Source organism: Equus przewalskii, chromosome 16 (assembly GCF_037783145.1).
Source record: "Equus przewalskii isolate Varuska chromosome 16, EquPr2, whole genome shotgun sequence".
NCBI classification, from domain to species: domain Eukaryota; kingdom Metazoa; phylum Chordata; class Mammalia; order Perissodactyla; family Equidae; genus Equus; species Equus przewalskii.
Window position 1 is genome coordinate 9,922,537 of NC_091846.1, and position 14,756 is coordinate 9,937,292.

The 14,756-nt window shown below is 46.5% G+C and overlaps 1 long non-coding RNA gene across 1 annotated transcript; it reads right to left on the reverse strand.

Annotated features, from left to right (window-relative positions):
- Positions 1-6,094: 6,094 nt before the first annotated feature.
- On the reverse strand, positions 6,095-14,057 carry LOC103549330 (uncharacterized). The gene is made up of 3 exons (XR_544513.2): positions 13,794-14,057; positions 8,646-8,768; positions 6,095-7,216 (listed from the first exon to the last, which is right to left on the reverse strand). It is a non-coding gene; the product is annotated as an uncharacterized lncRNA (long non-coding RNA).
- Between the last annotated feature and the right edge of the window lie 699 nt (positions 14,058-14,756).

Sequence of the window (14,756 nt, forward strand, 5' to 3'; positions counted from 1 at the left end):
AGCAGGCTTCGTGACGGTGAAGGGGTCTCAAGTGCAGAGTGGCTCCGCCTCCTGGTGGGGGCAGCATCTAGTGGTGGGCAAACCCTCTGTCTTCAGAGTTCCGGGCCTGGGCGGGATCCCCGCTCCATCACTTCCTCAGTTCTGTGACTTCTTCCTCAGCCTCAGTTTTCACATGTGTTAAATTGGGATAATAACAGTGCCAAATTTATGGGGTTATTGTGGAGAATAGTGAGAGAGAGCATTTGAAAATGTTTAGCACATAAGTGCTGAATCTTATTATCTATTATTGCTATATTTATTATTGTTATCTTATTGTGTTAGTTTTCTATCGCTGCATAACAAATTTCCACAAACTTACTGGCTTAAAACCACAGACATTTACCATCTCACAGTTTCCATGGGTCAGAGGTCTTCACGGCTGAGCTGGGTCCTCTACTCAGGGTCTCAGCAGGCTGTGATCAAGGTGTCAGCCTGACCCGCCATCTCAGGTGAGGCTCAGGGTTCTCTTCCAGGCTCACGCGCCGTTGGCAGAACTCAGTTCTTTGTGGTTGTAGGATGAAGGCCCTCAGCTCCTGGAAGCCCCTTACCAGACACATTGCCTTCTCCACAACATGGCAGCTTACTTCTTTAAGGCCAGTAGGAGAGCATCTTTGGTGCTTTTTTCATCTCTGACCTCTAGACCCACTTTTACTGGGTTCGTCAGATTAGGTCAGGCCCACCCCAGGCAAGCTCCCGTTTGATTAACTTAAAGTCAACTGATTCGGGACCTTAGTTACATCTGCAAAATCCCTTTCACCTCTACCTTATAAGGTAACTTGGTGAAATCATATTCCAGGTCCTGCTCACACTCAAGGGGAGGGGACTGTACAAGAGTGTGGGCCATTTCAGGATTCTGACTCCCTCAGTTGTCTTCCAGTCTCAGAGGAACCAAAGGGAGCTGGATGGCTGGTGGGACAGTGGGTACTCTGGGCAGAAGCGTGGTAAAACGTGTGTGTGTGTATGTGTGTGTGTGAATTTGTACGTGTGGACACCGGGAAGGGGATTTCATGAGGAAGGAGGCTGGGGTTGTCTCCACGTCCTGGAGGGCAAGCTTCTCAATCTTTTTATGTCCCCTGTGGGAAACAGCACAGCAAAAGAACAGATGAAGCTGAGACATAGAATAAATGAACTCCTCCCTCTCCTTCCATTTGGACTAAAACAGGATTCTTTTCATGATGGGACCCTCCCTGGTTGTAAAGAGAGAATCTATGCAACTAGTTTTTTATAATCACCCCCCACCCCAGGCCTTCCCCATCTCAGTAAATGTCCCACCCAACGTTCAGTTGCTCAGGCCCAAAACGAAGGCACTATCCTCCTCCCCTCCTTTCTTCTTTCCCACCCCACAGTCAATCTATTACCGTGTTCTGTGAGCTCTGCTTCAATGTACGTCCCACGGCTGGCCACCTCTCACCGTCACCATTGCTGTCCCTGCTGTCCCTGAGCCAACACTCTCTCTCTTCTGGACAGTTTCCATAGTCACCTCCATGAGGTGTATGTCACAGACCCTCGCTTAAAACCTGCCAGGGAGTGTTCATAACTCTTAGGATAAACTCCAGATACCTTGACCCTGCCTTCCAGGGCCTGAGCCATCAGCCGCTTTCCTCTCCTCACTCCTCCCCGTCGCTGGCTCAGCTCCCACCACGCTGGCCTTCATGCTGCTCGCTCTCATGCACTGCTCTCCCCCCAGACCACTCTGTAGCTCCCTCCCTCCTTTTATTGAGTCTCTACCAATGGTCACCTCCTCACAGAGCCCTCAAGACCACCACACCACATTACACAGAAGCCCAACTGCCCTCCACCCCACCCACCGTCTGCTACCCTTCCTTACTGTTTTCCTCTGTACTCACCACCACCCAAAATTAGACCACTTATTTACCCCTTTACTCGCTTATTGTCAGTCTCCTCCACTAGGATGGAAGCTTCAAAAGGGCAGGGATTTTGCCTATATCGTTTGTCACTCTATCCCATGGCCTAGCACAGCCCGGGGCATGTAAGCAGGACTCTTGACACCCTTGAATCACTCACAGGATAGACTGAGCTGTGTGGGATGGTGTTGACTGGTTGATGTGAGTGTGCGGTGGTGGTTGTGGTGGTTGTGGTGGTGATGGCTACAGGGCTACAAGCAAATTTGGGACAGGGAACCTAACAGATGTTCTCAATTTTAGTAAGCAAAGCTCCAGCTGTGGAACCTGCTAAAAAAATGCAAATCCCTTAGCACCACCCCGAGAGATATTTGGCAGGTCAGGGACGGCGCCCGGACTTCACATTCCTGGTGAGATGCTCAGGCTCTTCTGGATGCGCGTGGTTGTGGACCACCGTTTCAGGAGCTTTTTCTCCAGAGCTGTAGTGCCCACTGTGGTAGCTATTAACCCCACGGGGCGACTGAGCCTCTGAAACACGGCTCCTCTGACCTGAGCTGTGCTGTAAATGTAAAATGCACACCAGATTTTGAAGACGTAGTGAAAAAAAAAAACCTCATTAATAATGTTTTATATTGATTACACATTGACATAATAATCTTGTGGATATATCGTGTTAAATCAAATGTATTCTTAGACTCAATTTCACCTGTTTGTACTTTTCTTAATGTGACTACTAGAAAATTTTAAATTACATATGCAGCTCATGTTATATTTCTATTGGACACACTGACCTAGAAGTTCTGTGGGATCCAGCAAGCACTCACGGCTGGGATAAATGCTAGACCCCATCCTAAGCCCTTACCTCTAGGTATGATTTCTTACAGACAATACTGAAAAATGTGCTGATGGGAATTACCACAAGGAGCAAACCGGTCCTGTCTAAACCTGGAAAGGAGTTCTTTGAAGCTTGTTACCATATGATCATGAGAATGTTTCATTAACATTAAGTATTTCTGATCACAGATGTGGCATATTATTAAAATATCATTTTTACGGTCACCCTAGAGATGAGGGTTATCTGAATATGGAGAGAGAAACAGCTTGTGGAGCTGTTGTATAAATGAAATTACTAGAAAGCAGCGCACTCGATTGCATATTGGCTTGGGGGCTTATTCTTATTAAAATGTTTAGATAGCAGTTTCTGTTCATTTCTGCAGAATTGCTCTCCAAATTAAAAATTTGGCTTGGCACACCAATAGGCCCAAGTCCCAGGAGAAGTCTATCCTCCTTTTTTTCTTGTTATCCTTGCCTAAGCACTTAGATGCTGTGCTGATACGCAGTGAAGACTGTCTGTATGGAGCGCGAGTATTAGAATTTACTGGAGCCCTGCAAATTGGCACATTCCTACTTGCCTAAAAGAAGTCAGCACAGGCTTTAAGAAAATAAGAAGGTCCATCTATAGAAAAGCAACAACTCTGTCTCTCTTTTGATAATTTTTGGAAATAATTTTTAAAGGAAATTGGCCTTAATGGTTGAAGAAGTTGCTGCAAAAACGGGCTTGTGATTAATAGGCTGGAAACCACTGCATAAACATAATGAAATATGAGCCTTCTCAGAATTCAAACTAATAAATAACTGCTCAGCCAATCAAGAGGGCAAAAGAATGAACATTTGGTGCAGGATAGCTTCATTCTGTGCATATACATTTGGGTCCTCAACGTCAGTACTATGGCAACAAGAATGTGGCCACAGCGACTGTCTGGAAATGTCTATTCTCACCTGGAGCCTAGAGGCCACACCCACTGGGCACACAGCCTCCCTTCCACACCCCAATTATATTTAAACTTATCAACGCATCGACCAGTGACATATGAAAATAGTGCTGGCTGATGCAACTGACGCCATGAGGCTGAATGATTCTTGTAATTTCCAGCCTCAGAAAAAGGCTGGGGGAAGGAGTGTGTGTGTGCGTGTGTGTGTGTGTGTGTTTAGTTCGTGCCTCCTGAGAGGAAAATAACCACAATAACATTTTGTGATTCAGCTGACACATCCTTTCCGTCTCCCTTTCAATCACCTGGTTTAATGGGGACCACAGAAAGCATAACTAATGCCTGAACCTCATCTCATTTTAACCCTTTGTTTCAAAGCTCTTTCATGAGTTCCCTGCCTTCAATCTTCCCATGTGGTGGGGCTGTTATTGAGAAATTAAATAGCAGAGAAGGGAAGTATGTCGCCAGGAAATTTGGAGCTGCTTGTGTACTTTTTTAGAATGTTCCGCCACCTCAGTGAGGGATTTTTAACTGGCATGTTATCATGAAACAAGTCAAATAAATCTTCACGCACAGGGCCTGAGCTTGATAAAATGCTGAAAAAATAAAAATAGAAATGAATTTAAAAATTAGCCACTATTTCTGACCCTTATTAGTCTTTTTATTGTTCTGTTGGAAGCATTTTAAAGCATAGCATCAGAAAAACTCCTACCGTTGAGAGAGAACTTGGTGTTTGGTTCGCTCAGACCCGAGAAAGAAGGAAAGAAGGAAATGCCATCGAAGAGGGGAAGAAAGTAAAGAGGAGAAAAGAAAAGAAAGCAAAAGCCAATATAAAATGAAAATGTTAGAAACACTTTAGAGTGTCTACCCGTTATTTGAGGGAACAGAATTATTTATAAAAAGATGCTCAATAGTTGAATCTACAGCGGGGAGGACCAGCAGTATGGACGGTAGGATCTCAGAGGAGGCAGTGACTGCTGCCTAAAATAGTCAAGGGTAGGGAGGAGGAACTTCACTGGGAGACAGGAGAACATCGTGGGATGGGCCTGACAGTGGGGCGAATGGTGCTCCACGGTGAGCTGTGGGATCTGCAGAGCCACCCTAACTGGGCACATCTTCCTGGATCCCGGAGATTGGACCCATCCAATTTTACAAGATGGCTGTAGTTTAAAACATTTATATATTGACAAACAGATCTATTATGTGATAGAAATGCAAAATTCATATGGGTTCTTAATATAAAACACAAGACTTGAAAGCAGCATTTCCTGCTACGTACTTGAGTTACTGTCCTCTGTAACTTAGGGAGTCTTTGGAGGGAAGAGTGGAAAGATACCCGACTGTGAACGCAGGGATCATTAGGAGAGCGTAAGTAAACCATTTTGACTGGAGTGAAGGATTTCCTAAAAGAAAGGTCTATGGGTTAGATTGTGGACCTCAGTTGCCAGCCAGCCTGTGGGATTTGGCTGCTTTCGATAGAGAGTTGTTGAAAGTGGGTTTTTTTGAGAGAATGATGACTTGCGCAAAGCAGGGTTTTAGTAGAATAATCTGGCAGCTTTGGAGAACGGAGTTGGAAGAAAGGAACCAGCTATACAGGAGAGAGGAAATGAGCTGGAGATAATGGGTAGGTGGACATTTCAATGGTCTAAATGCCAGGTGGCACCTGGACTAAGATGGTGGCTGAGGGGATGGAGAAGATAGAGTGGAAAATGTAGCATCATGAATAAACAACAACGAGGAAGCACGACTGGTTGCATGGAGCAGGGAAAGGAGAAGGAGAATGAAGGAGAACTCCTGGTTTTGAGCCTGGCCGAGAGGAGAATAGCTGAACAAATAATCCCCGTCTGCCCCCACCGTAGCCCAGGCCTAGAGCTAGGTGCTGGGCACCAACAGGGACCAAGAGAGACAAAATGGCCCTTGAGCAACGTTCCTTCTCATGGGACATTAAGCAGTCAGAGAGGTGGAAGAAACACCAGAGCAACATAGGTCACAAAGCCCAAGAGTGCACAGCCTCAACTTACAGTTCTGTGTAAATCATCAAGAACAATGAAAATCAAAGGACATTGGAAAGCCTCTTATAAGGAGGAATGAGAATCCTGAATACTTGACAGTAACCAGGACGATGCCGTTACACTCTCTCTCTGTGTGCCAGGCACGGGTATGTGCTTTGTACGCCTCATCTTATCTAATCCTTAGTAACCCACAGGTGAGGACATTTGCCCAAGGTCTAAGAGCTAGGAAGCAGCATACATGGGATCCAAATTCGAGTCCATCTTATCTTAAAGCTGTTGTGACTTTATTAAATAGGTCCAAGCACAGCTCTTGGGTTTGGGGTATAGGACGGCACTGAGATGTTTAAGGTGGGTGAGAGTTAGTTATGCACTCAGACCTCGTTATCACGTTATGAAGAAAGCAATTCTCAGACCAAGTTCGGCCACAAACACAGGCCTTTTATTAAGCCAACATTCCTTGAGAAAGCAAGCCCAGGACAGTTCACACGGCTGTGAGCTTGATGGGTCTACCTCTTGTCTGAAAAGTTCACAGAAGCAACAGCAACATTCGGTGCCGTCCCTGTGGCCATGGCCACAGGCCTCACTGGATTCCTACAGCGCCTCATGCACACGTGGGGAGCGCCTTTACAATGTTTACCCAGCCCTCCACACTCGAATACCTTTGATTTTGCCATCGAGAGCCTATGTCCGATATTCATCATGTAGACTAGCAAGCCTCTCATTTCACCAGTAAAACTCACTTCTGACGCTCACGATGTTAATTTTCAAAGCCTCAGTGATCTGAAGACCTGACGTCTTTGTGATATAACACCAGCTGACCACCCTGGAGGCTCCAGCTAATACAAACTCAGTGTTCCCTTGCTCAAAGTCAAACCATTTTAAAGTAAATTATCGATATTGTAAAGTAAATCCATACTCTGAACCATTACTCCAGAAAACCTGTAAGGTAGATTTCAAAGAAAAATTGGCACTGATCAACTGTAAAGTACCTATATTATTCTCTTTGACTGGGGAATCTTAAACTCCTGGCCTGGGCATGAGAATACCAGCTAATAATGACCAGCTCCCAGTATGGGCAAGGTGCCGTGCCCAGGGCTCCAGCTCCAGCTGCTCATGTCATCTTCAGAACAAACCCATGAGCTGGGTGTGGTTCGTGCATGCCCATCTTACAAAGGAGGACAGCGAGTAATTCCACCCACATCACACAGCTCAGAACTGATAGATGTGGCATCCGGGTCTGGACCTTGGGGGTGAGGAAGCTCGAAAACGCTGAAATTATTCTCACAGTTGTGTGTATGTGGGCACCCATGTTCACGTTGCTTCTGGGGGAGCGGGTGGGGAAGGGCTGGGCTAAGGTTCTGGGACTTTCATTGGCTTCTTGAAGGCTTTCAGCTCCATGGTCTAGCCGGCTCCGTCAGAATGCAGACGCCTTGCCTGACAGCTGCCTGTCGTAAGTCATCTTCCTAATGGAGGCACCAAGCAGATGCTTCATTTCCCCTTCCGCAGACAGACGTATTGAACTGGGTCTTTTAATCTAAAAACAGAGCAACATTGTCCTAATTTATGGAAAACATGTCAGGTAAGAAAAATCACATTTATAAGAAATCAATTGATCCTTTGTATTTGTAATTTATTTTTCTGAATTTTCCAATTTAGAACTAGGCTTAAAGAGAACGGGACGGCTCCACACTGTGCAAAATAAAAATACAGGTCTTCTTCTTATTGTTTGTTAAAGAAAAGAGACTTAAGTAATTTTCCTGATAATGCCTTACACGCCTTCTAGACTTTACAGGTAATTTCTAACTCAACGATCCTTTGCTGTTTGAAAATAATCTACTCCCATATTTGTTTGCACCGAAGCAAAGCCATCCCATTTCCTTTGGCTTTGGTGAGGTGTTGACGGAACAGATAATCGAAATATCCTTCTGTTGCTAAAGCAAACTGACTTGAAAACGAAGATGACAGGAGGGAGAGGAAGGAGACAGTTTTTTGAAATACTTTGTCCTTCTATCTTCTTTCAGGGATCCTGAGTTTCAATGGAATGATACTTCAGGAATTATTACAAAAAGAAAATGTAGTCCTCTTATCCCTTCTCTACTCAAGTCGTACACTTTTATCTTAAAAATTGCCTGAAATGTTTATAGAAAAAGGTATGTACTTTGTACAATAACTTGAAACATGTTCTACGCACACATGCCCAGCACTCTGCCACTTCAGTGCTGGCCAGGCCACACTCTAGAAATTAGGCTCAAATACTCAAATGTCTGATTGTCCTTTGTGGCTCATCTGCCCTTCTACAGAGCATCCCTATGAGCACCACGGCTCTGCCCAATATGATATGAGGATTTGGTTATATTATGCAGAAATTCAGGAACTTCCCGCTATAATGCTTCAGTATGCAGAATTGAGAAGTATTTTAGGTTACTGTATCAGAACTGAGGGAGAAATTGGTGTGGAAATTGATTTTTCCAAAGCCTCCACATCTCAAGTGCAAAAACTCTTTTATCTGGTTAGTTCTGGGGAAAGAACAGCTGGGAGCTAATGAATGGGAAGAGACGCCAAGATATCTCAGCTCCATGTTGGCCCTAATTGCACTTCCACCACCAGCCCTAGCGGATGCTGAATCAGGTGGGTGAGCACCTAGGAAAATTCTCCTCCTGTTAGCGGGTGGCCAGTGTGCTTTGGGGCCACTTTCTCAGAGATTGTCACGGTCATAAGCTGATTCACTCCCATCCTCTTGCCTGATCCCCAACTTCCTTGTGACCCCCGTTCCCCACATGTATGTGAACCACAGCAAAAGGGAGGCATTTCAGGCTGGAGGGCAGTAAGAGGAGCTTTTAATATGAATGGTTTCCTCCTTCAAACACCGAGAGCATTCCCACTCCCCACTCTAACTGTGCGTTTACAACCCCAGGCTCCTCACCTGTGCTATAAATTCCATGAGACAAAGGGCTTTGTCTTACCTTTCTCTTGTATATTTTCAACCAGGAGCAGAGTGCTGTGACTATAGTAGACACTCAATGAGTACTGATGGATTAATTCCTTCTTTGGATGTGGCAGAGGCTTCCGTGGATGTCGTATTTCCTCTGGTAGACAGAAAGTTTCGTAAAGACAGGAACTACGCATTAATCATTTTTGCATCTTACGCAACATCCAGTTTAATTTATGGTTCAGGGTAATGCACAATAATTACCCTGGAGAGACTGAAGAGATACGGCAGTGATGAGTGGACCAAGTTTTGTGATGGCCTCACAATTTATAGTGTTGGAAAATGGGGATGGGGTAATATTTAGATTTTTTTTCCTGGTAGAGGAACATTTACTTGGCATGGTTTGACCACTTTCTTCTCTTGAAAGATTTTCTTCATTTGGCTTCCAAGAAGGCCCCACACACCTGAGGGAGAAATTAGTGTGGAGATCTTGCCACCTCATCCTCTCTTGCTTGCTCCTCCCCAGCTTCCCGTGGTGGAGAGCTCGGGCTTGGTGCGAGGATCTCTTGGCCATATTCTTACATCTACACTGAATCCCTGAGAGCTCTTCTTCACACTTGCCAATTTCTAAAATTTTGTCTCCTGCAAAAGAGATCTTTTTCTTTAAACCAGTGGACTAGAATAGCCAGTTGACCTCATCTCCACTTAATATCTCCAAAACGAAACCCCTGATTTCCCCAACCCCCAAAATCATTTTCTCTCCCAGTGGTCCTCGTCTCAGTAAGTGTCAACCCTGTTCTAATTGCTAAAGCCTTGGGGTCAATTTGACTCCTCGTCCTCTCACACTGCACATCCAGTCCTGAGGAAGTCCTGTCAGTTTCACCTTCAAAAGATGTTTTGAAAATCTAACCATCCTCACCACCCTGCTACCTGCATCCTGTTCTGAGCTCCCACCATCCCTGCAACATAAGCTTGGGGAGCACACAGACCTTGTCTGTTTTGTTTGTGGTGGTATCTTCAGCTCGTGGTACATCATCTGGCACATAGGAGGTGCTCAGTAGCTATTTAATGAGTAAATCTCTCACCTAGATCACTCTAGTGATCCCCTAACTGTGCATTTCTCAACCTCAGCACTACCGACATTCGGGGCTGGGTAATTCTCTGTTGTGGGGCTTTTGTGTGCACTGTAGGACGGTTAGCAGCATCCCTGGCCTCTATCCACCAGATGCCTGGAGCGCACGCCTCCACCCCAAGTTGTGACAACCAAAAACACCTCCAGACATTGTCCACTGCCCACTAGGGGGCAGAACCACTGCCACAGCTGCTCTGCTCCCATGGTCTCTGAGCAGCCAGACTCTCTAAACACGTAAGTCAAACCATGGCTTCCCGCCCACTCAGAGTAAAATCCAAACCCCTTACAGCACCTGTAAGGCTCTCCCTTTTCCCCTGACGTCGCCCCTCCACACTGCTCCCTTCGTCCGAGACACGCTCCTTGCCCCGACTGCCTGGAACACCCTGCTCCCGGACACCCACATGGAGCCTGTAAAGCAGCGTCCTTCTTCTAGCCTTGGCACTCCATATTCTCCCACCATGCCCTGTGCCTTTGTAGTGTTTAGACAAATGGGCCTGGAATGGTGCCTGGCCGTGGTTAGGTGCTCAAAAAACGTCTGTGGAGTGAACGACAAATGGACGAATGGGCAGACACAGAAGACAGTGGTTCTGTTGGAGGTCTTCATTGGCTGCCTCCATCTTCTTTCTTTGGCTCTCTCCTAATTCTTGCCAGATCACAATTGGTTCTCTTTCCTCCTGACGTTGAACATATGACCAGAGCTCAACAAACGGTATAAAAGAAACCAAAATAGACAACCGGAAGCTTCACAGGGCGGATCTTCCAGAAGCCAGCGTGGACGCGATCTCCTTTATGTCCCAGGACGGGGCTTTCTCTGAGGTTAGCAGCCCGGCTTAGTGAGCAGTGCTTAGGGTTGGGAGTTACGTTGCCTGTGTGCAGGCAGGCAACCCCTTATCCCCTGTGTGGTCACGGGCAACCTACTTTTCCCACTGTGCTCCATGCCCTTATCTGTAAAATGGGAGAATAATGTAATAGAATTCCCATCCTCACCACCCTGTCAGGATTAAGAGAATTAAATATAAATGTCAAGTGTTTCAGCATGTGGTAAGCCCCAGGTAAATATCTGCTACTATGATTAGTCTGCATATATGCTGTCTTCGTGAGGGTTTGCTGCCTGGTGATATTATGGAGCTTTGAAAGTTTCTGCAAGACATTCATTCATTCAGTCCACATGTAAGTACTGCGTGCTGTTCCAGGTACTGGGGACATGGGTTGAATAAGATGAACAGGCCTCTGTCTTCTTGGAGTTTACATTCTATTTTGAGGATACAGACTATAAGCAAATAAACAAAAATTTATCAGATAGTGGTAAGCTGTGTGATAAAAATAAAGCAGGGCGATGAGATGGGGCGGGGTACGAGAGGGAGATTGCTTTAGGTTTCATGATCTGGAAAAGCTGCTTTGAAAGGCAACTTTGAAACCGTTACCTGAATGACAGCAAGGCAGCAGCTGGGCAAACGCCCGGGGCAAGCATTTTCCCAGCACAGCAAGCAGCCCGTGCAGAGCCCTAAGCAGGGAGCGAGCGGGCTTAGGGCATTGAGGAGCAGAAAGAAAACCGGTGTTGGTGGGGTGGGGTTAGTGCCATCGGGGTGAATGGGAGAAATTGAGAGCAGGGAGGTGGAATTATGTGCATTGTAGACCCCAGGAAAGGGTTCGGAAATTTTTTTAAAGGTCTGGGGAAGCATTGGAGGGTTTAAAGCTGGCAAATGGCATTTTACAAAGATGACTCTGGTTGCTGGGAGGAGAATGGGCTGCAGAGAGGCTTGCGTGAAGACAAGGACACCAAGGGGGACAATGACAAGCAAACCTCGTGACCAGTGGGGGCATTATGACAGAGGTTCTGTCACGATGTGCTGTTCAGATGCAGCTCTCAATCTTGTTACAAGACACCGGTATGCGCGCAAGGCTGTGGTGCTGGTAACTCTGACCGATCCTCCTGACCCGGTTGCTGGCTGGCTACCCCTGCAGGCCTCTTGCCTTTTTTCTCTCCAAGGAGGTTTTAATGTAAACCTGTAATGTGATCAGTGTCGGGGGGAAAGGGTGAGGCTAGATCCCCTTTACTTCTAGAAATTTCTCCCATGGCTCCTGGGAATATCAAGAAAATAAGCTAAAATAGTGTTGAATCTCACGGGAGAACAACAGTGCCTAAGCAAAGGCTGAGTAAGAGTTCTCTACTGACAATGGATCGCGTTTTTACGTTTCAGCTTTTTGACAGGGACAGTAACACATGTGGACCATGTTTGTTTTAAGAATCTAGAAAAACACACAGAGCCTTCTTCCAAAGGTTAAAAACAGAAAGGCCCCTGTGCTCTCATTCTATAAATTCTATTATGAGTGAGGCCATATGTTTCACATTTAATAAACAGTCACTGGGTTGGAAGGATTTCTTTTCTGGATCCAGCGGACTGAAGGCTAAAGGGTTTTGTGTTTTTGCTGTTCTAATTTACACCACTATTTATAGACCTGCCATTTCCCATAATTAGAATACTTTCCAAAACGCAAGGAAGAGGCCAAATGAAGTTGCTAGAGGTCTTCTATCCTGATTATTCAAAAGAGAAAAACCACCCCTGACAGCAGGACTTACGTGCCTGAAACAGTGGTCTTTGATCGGCCCATGCCAGAGGTCTCCCCTGTTTGTCCATACAAGAGCGTTTCTTGGGCAGCCTGGGTTACAGTTGCCAGATCAAATACAGAACACCCAGTTAAATTTGAATTTCAGATTTTAAAAAATGAATAATTTTTTAGTATAAGTATCCCAAGCATCACATGAGCAGATATTAGTTGTTTATTTGAAATTCAAATTTAACTGGGCTTCTGCGTTTCTATTTGCTAAAGTGACATCTGTAGCCCTGGTTTGAGATGGATGTGAGGCATCCCCAGTAGCAGGAGCCACTTATGCTGCACATCTGCTGCCTCCTTGGGCCTGGCCATCTCTGGTTACCTACTCCTCTCTACCCAGCTAGACCTGCCAACATACAGCAACAGCATTGTCACTGGAGTGAGCAGCTCTCTTTCTTTACCTACCTTCGTGTGTCTCAATTAGACTCCCACGGCTATATTTAGGACATTCCCTCCTTTCACTGCCCTATAGTAGAAGCCATTATCCACCCATCCATCCATCCATCATCCATCTGTCTACCCATCCACCCAACCGGTAAGTATTCATAGAACACTTTTAAGTACCAGACACCATGCAGCAAATCCATAATCTCCCTGGGAACATGTCGTGTGAACAATTCATGCTCTGTCTTGGAGCCACCTTCTTGGAAGGCTTCCAGAACACAGGAAGCAGCTGTTGTGATGAACAGAACAGCTCTGATCCCAGCACCTCTGGACCTGTCCACCTCAGCCTACACAATTCAGTTGCCCTAGAACTAGTCCTGACTTGTGGAGGGTGGCACAGGGAAGCTGAAAGCTAGATAGGACTGTCCTGTTGTATCAGTTAGGGAAGGCTACTTCTTGTAACTAACAGACCTCTTGTAACAGTGTGCAATCACCCCAGACATTTATTTTCTTGTCCAGATAATACTTCTGGACAGGGGCAGAGGTTGGCGAGGGGCAACTCTCTTCTGCACAGTCCTTCAGGGTCTTGGACTGGCAGAGGCTCTGCCATCATCACCAGATCGCTAGTCACTTCCAAAGTTGCCCAGGGTCACCGTCATTCCAGCCAGCCAGAAGAGGATGAGCGCATGCAGGCATGCATGGGAGATTTTTGAGACCAGGCCTGGAAGTGGCCCACGTTGCTTCCTCTCAGATGCCTTGGGTAGCCACATGGCCACTCCTAGTTGCAAGGGCAGCCAGGCGATGTGTGCCCAGGAAGAAGTTAAGAATGAGGACTTAGTTAACTTCTCTGAGCCTCAGTTTCCTCATTTGTGAAATACTCTACTGATTGCCTCTTAAAGTCAATTGGTAAAAATCTCTGCCGGAACCCACCATGGGCAGGTCTGACAACTTTTCATAGTGTCCTTTTCCCAGGGTCAGACCTCCCTACCCCACAAAAAGCCACTCTGAAGATAAAGGAGAGCTGATCCTTCTTCCATTTTTCCCTCCTACCTGGTTCTTGGCTCTTGCCTTTCTTATACTAGCTGCCAAGAGTGAAGCCACTTCATCTCACAGGAGCTTCAGTAGTTCACTTACTGGCTGGTTGCTTTGGAACTTTGAATGCATTTCTCCATTTATAAAAGCAGCTGTAGGTGGGGTGGTTCTGTCCCCACTGAGGCCCTGCCCCCATCTTCTGGCCCAAGGTCACTCTAAGGAGTTGACTGGTTGGAGGTGCCAGCACCTGTGCAGTTCCCAAGGCAGCATCTGAGAAGGCTCACAGAGAGCAGGGGCGGGGTTCAGGAGCCCCAGAGGCTTTGTGAGTGGCTGGTTCCCATGGCAATCATGGGGTGGCCTCCAGAGCAGCCAGTAACTAGTAGCCCTGGCTAGAAGCTGATGGTAAATTCAGGGCTTCTAAGTAAGCCTGGAACTGCCTGTGGTTGCAACCTAGCGCAGAGCATCTTTCAAGCTGGGTTATTTCCATTACCAGCATGCCCTAAATAGCTCTGTTTCCATTTCATTGAAACAAACATTTATTGAGCTTCTGCATGCCAAACACTGTAGTTGATAGTGGGAACCTGAGAATAAGACAGTCATCGGCCCTCACCTGGCAGAGCTCCCAGCCTAGAGGGTGGGATGAACACACATCTACAACATAAAGAGACAATGCCCATCAGACCCAGGAGGAAGGAGGTGGTCGGAAGTCTCCGGGGGGGGGGAAGAGAGGCGTGGATAATGAGTAGTTTCAGGAGGAAGGAGGGGGGCTTGGTCTAAGCAGTGGCCACAGCACCCGCAGAAGCTCAGAGAAGCTATAGAATGCTCATGACGAGGTCGTGTGCAGGGGGAGTGTGTGGGTAAGGCAATGGCACGGGAGCTGCTGGCAAGCCTCAGCGAGCAGGAGCACCCTAAGGAGTTTGGATCATGCCTTCTCAGAGTCGAGCATTTGAGGCTGAGTCCAATGGATCCATGACTATTTTC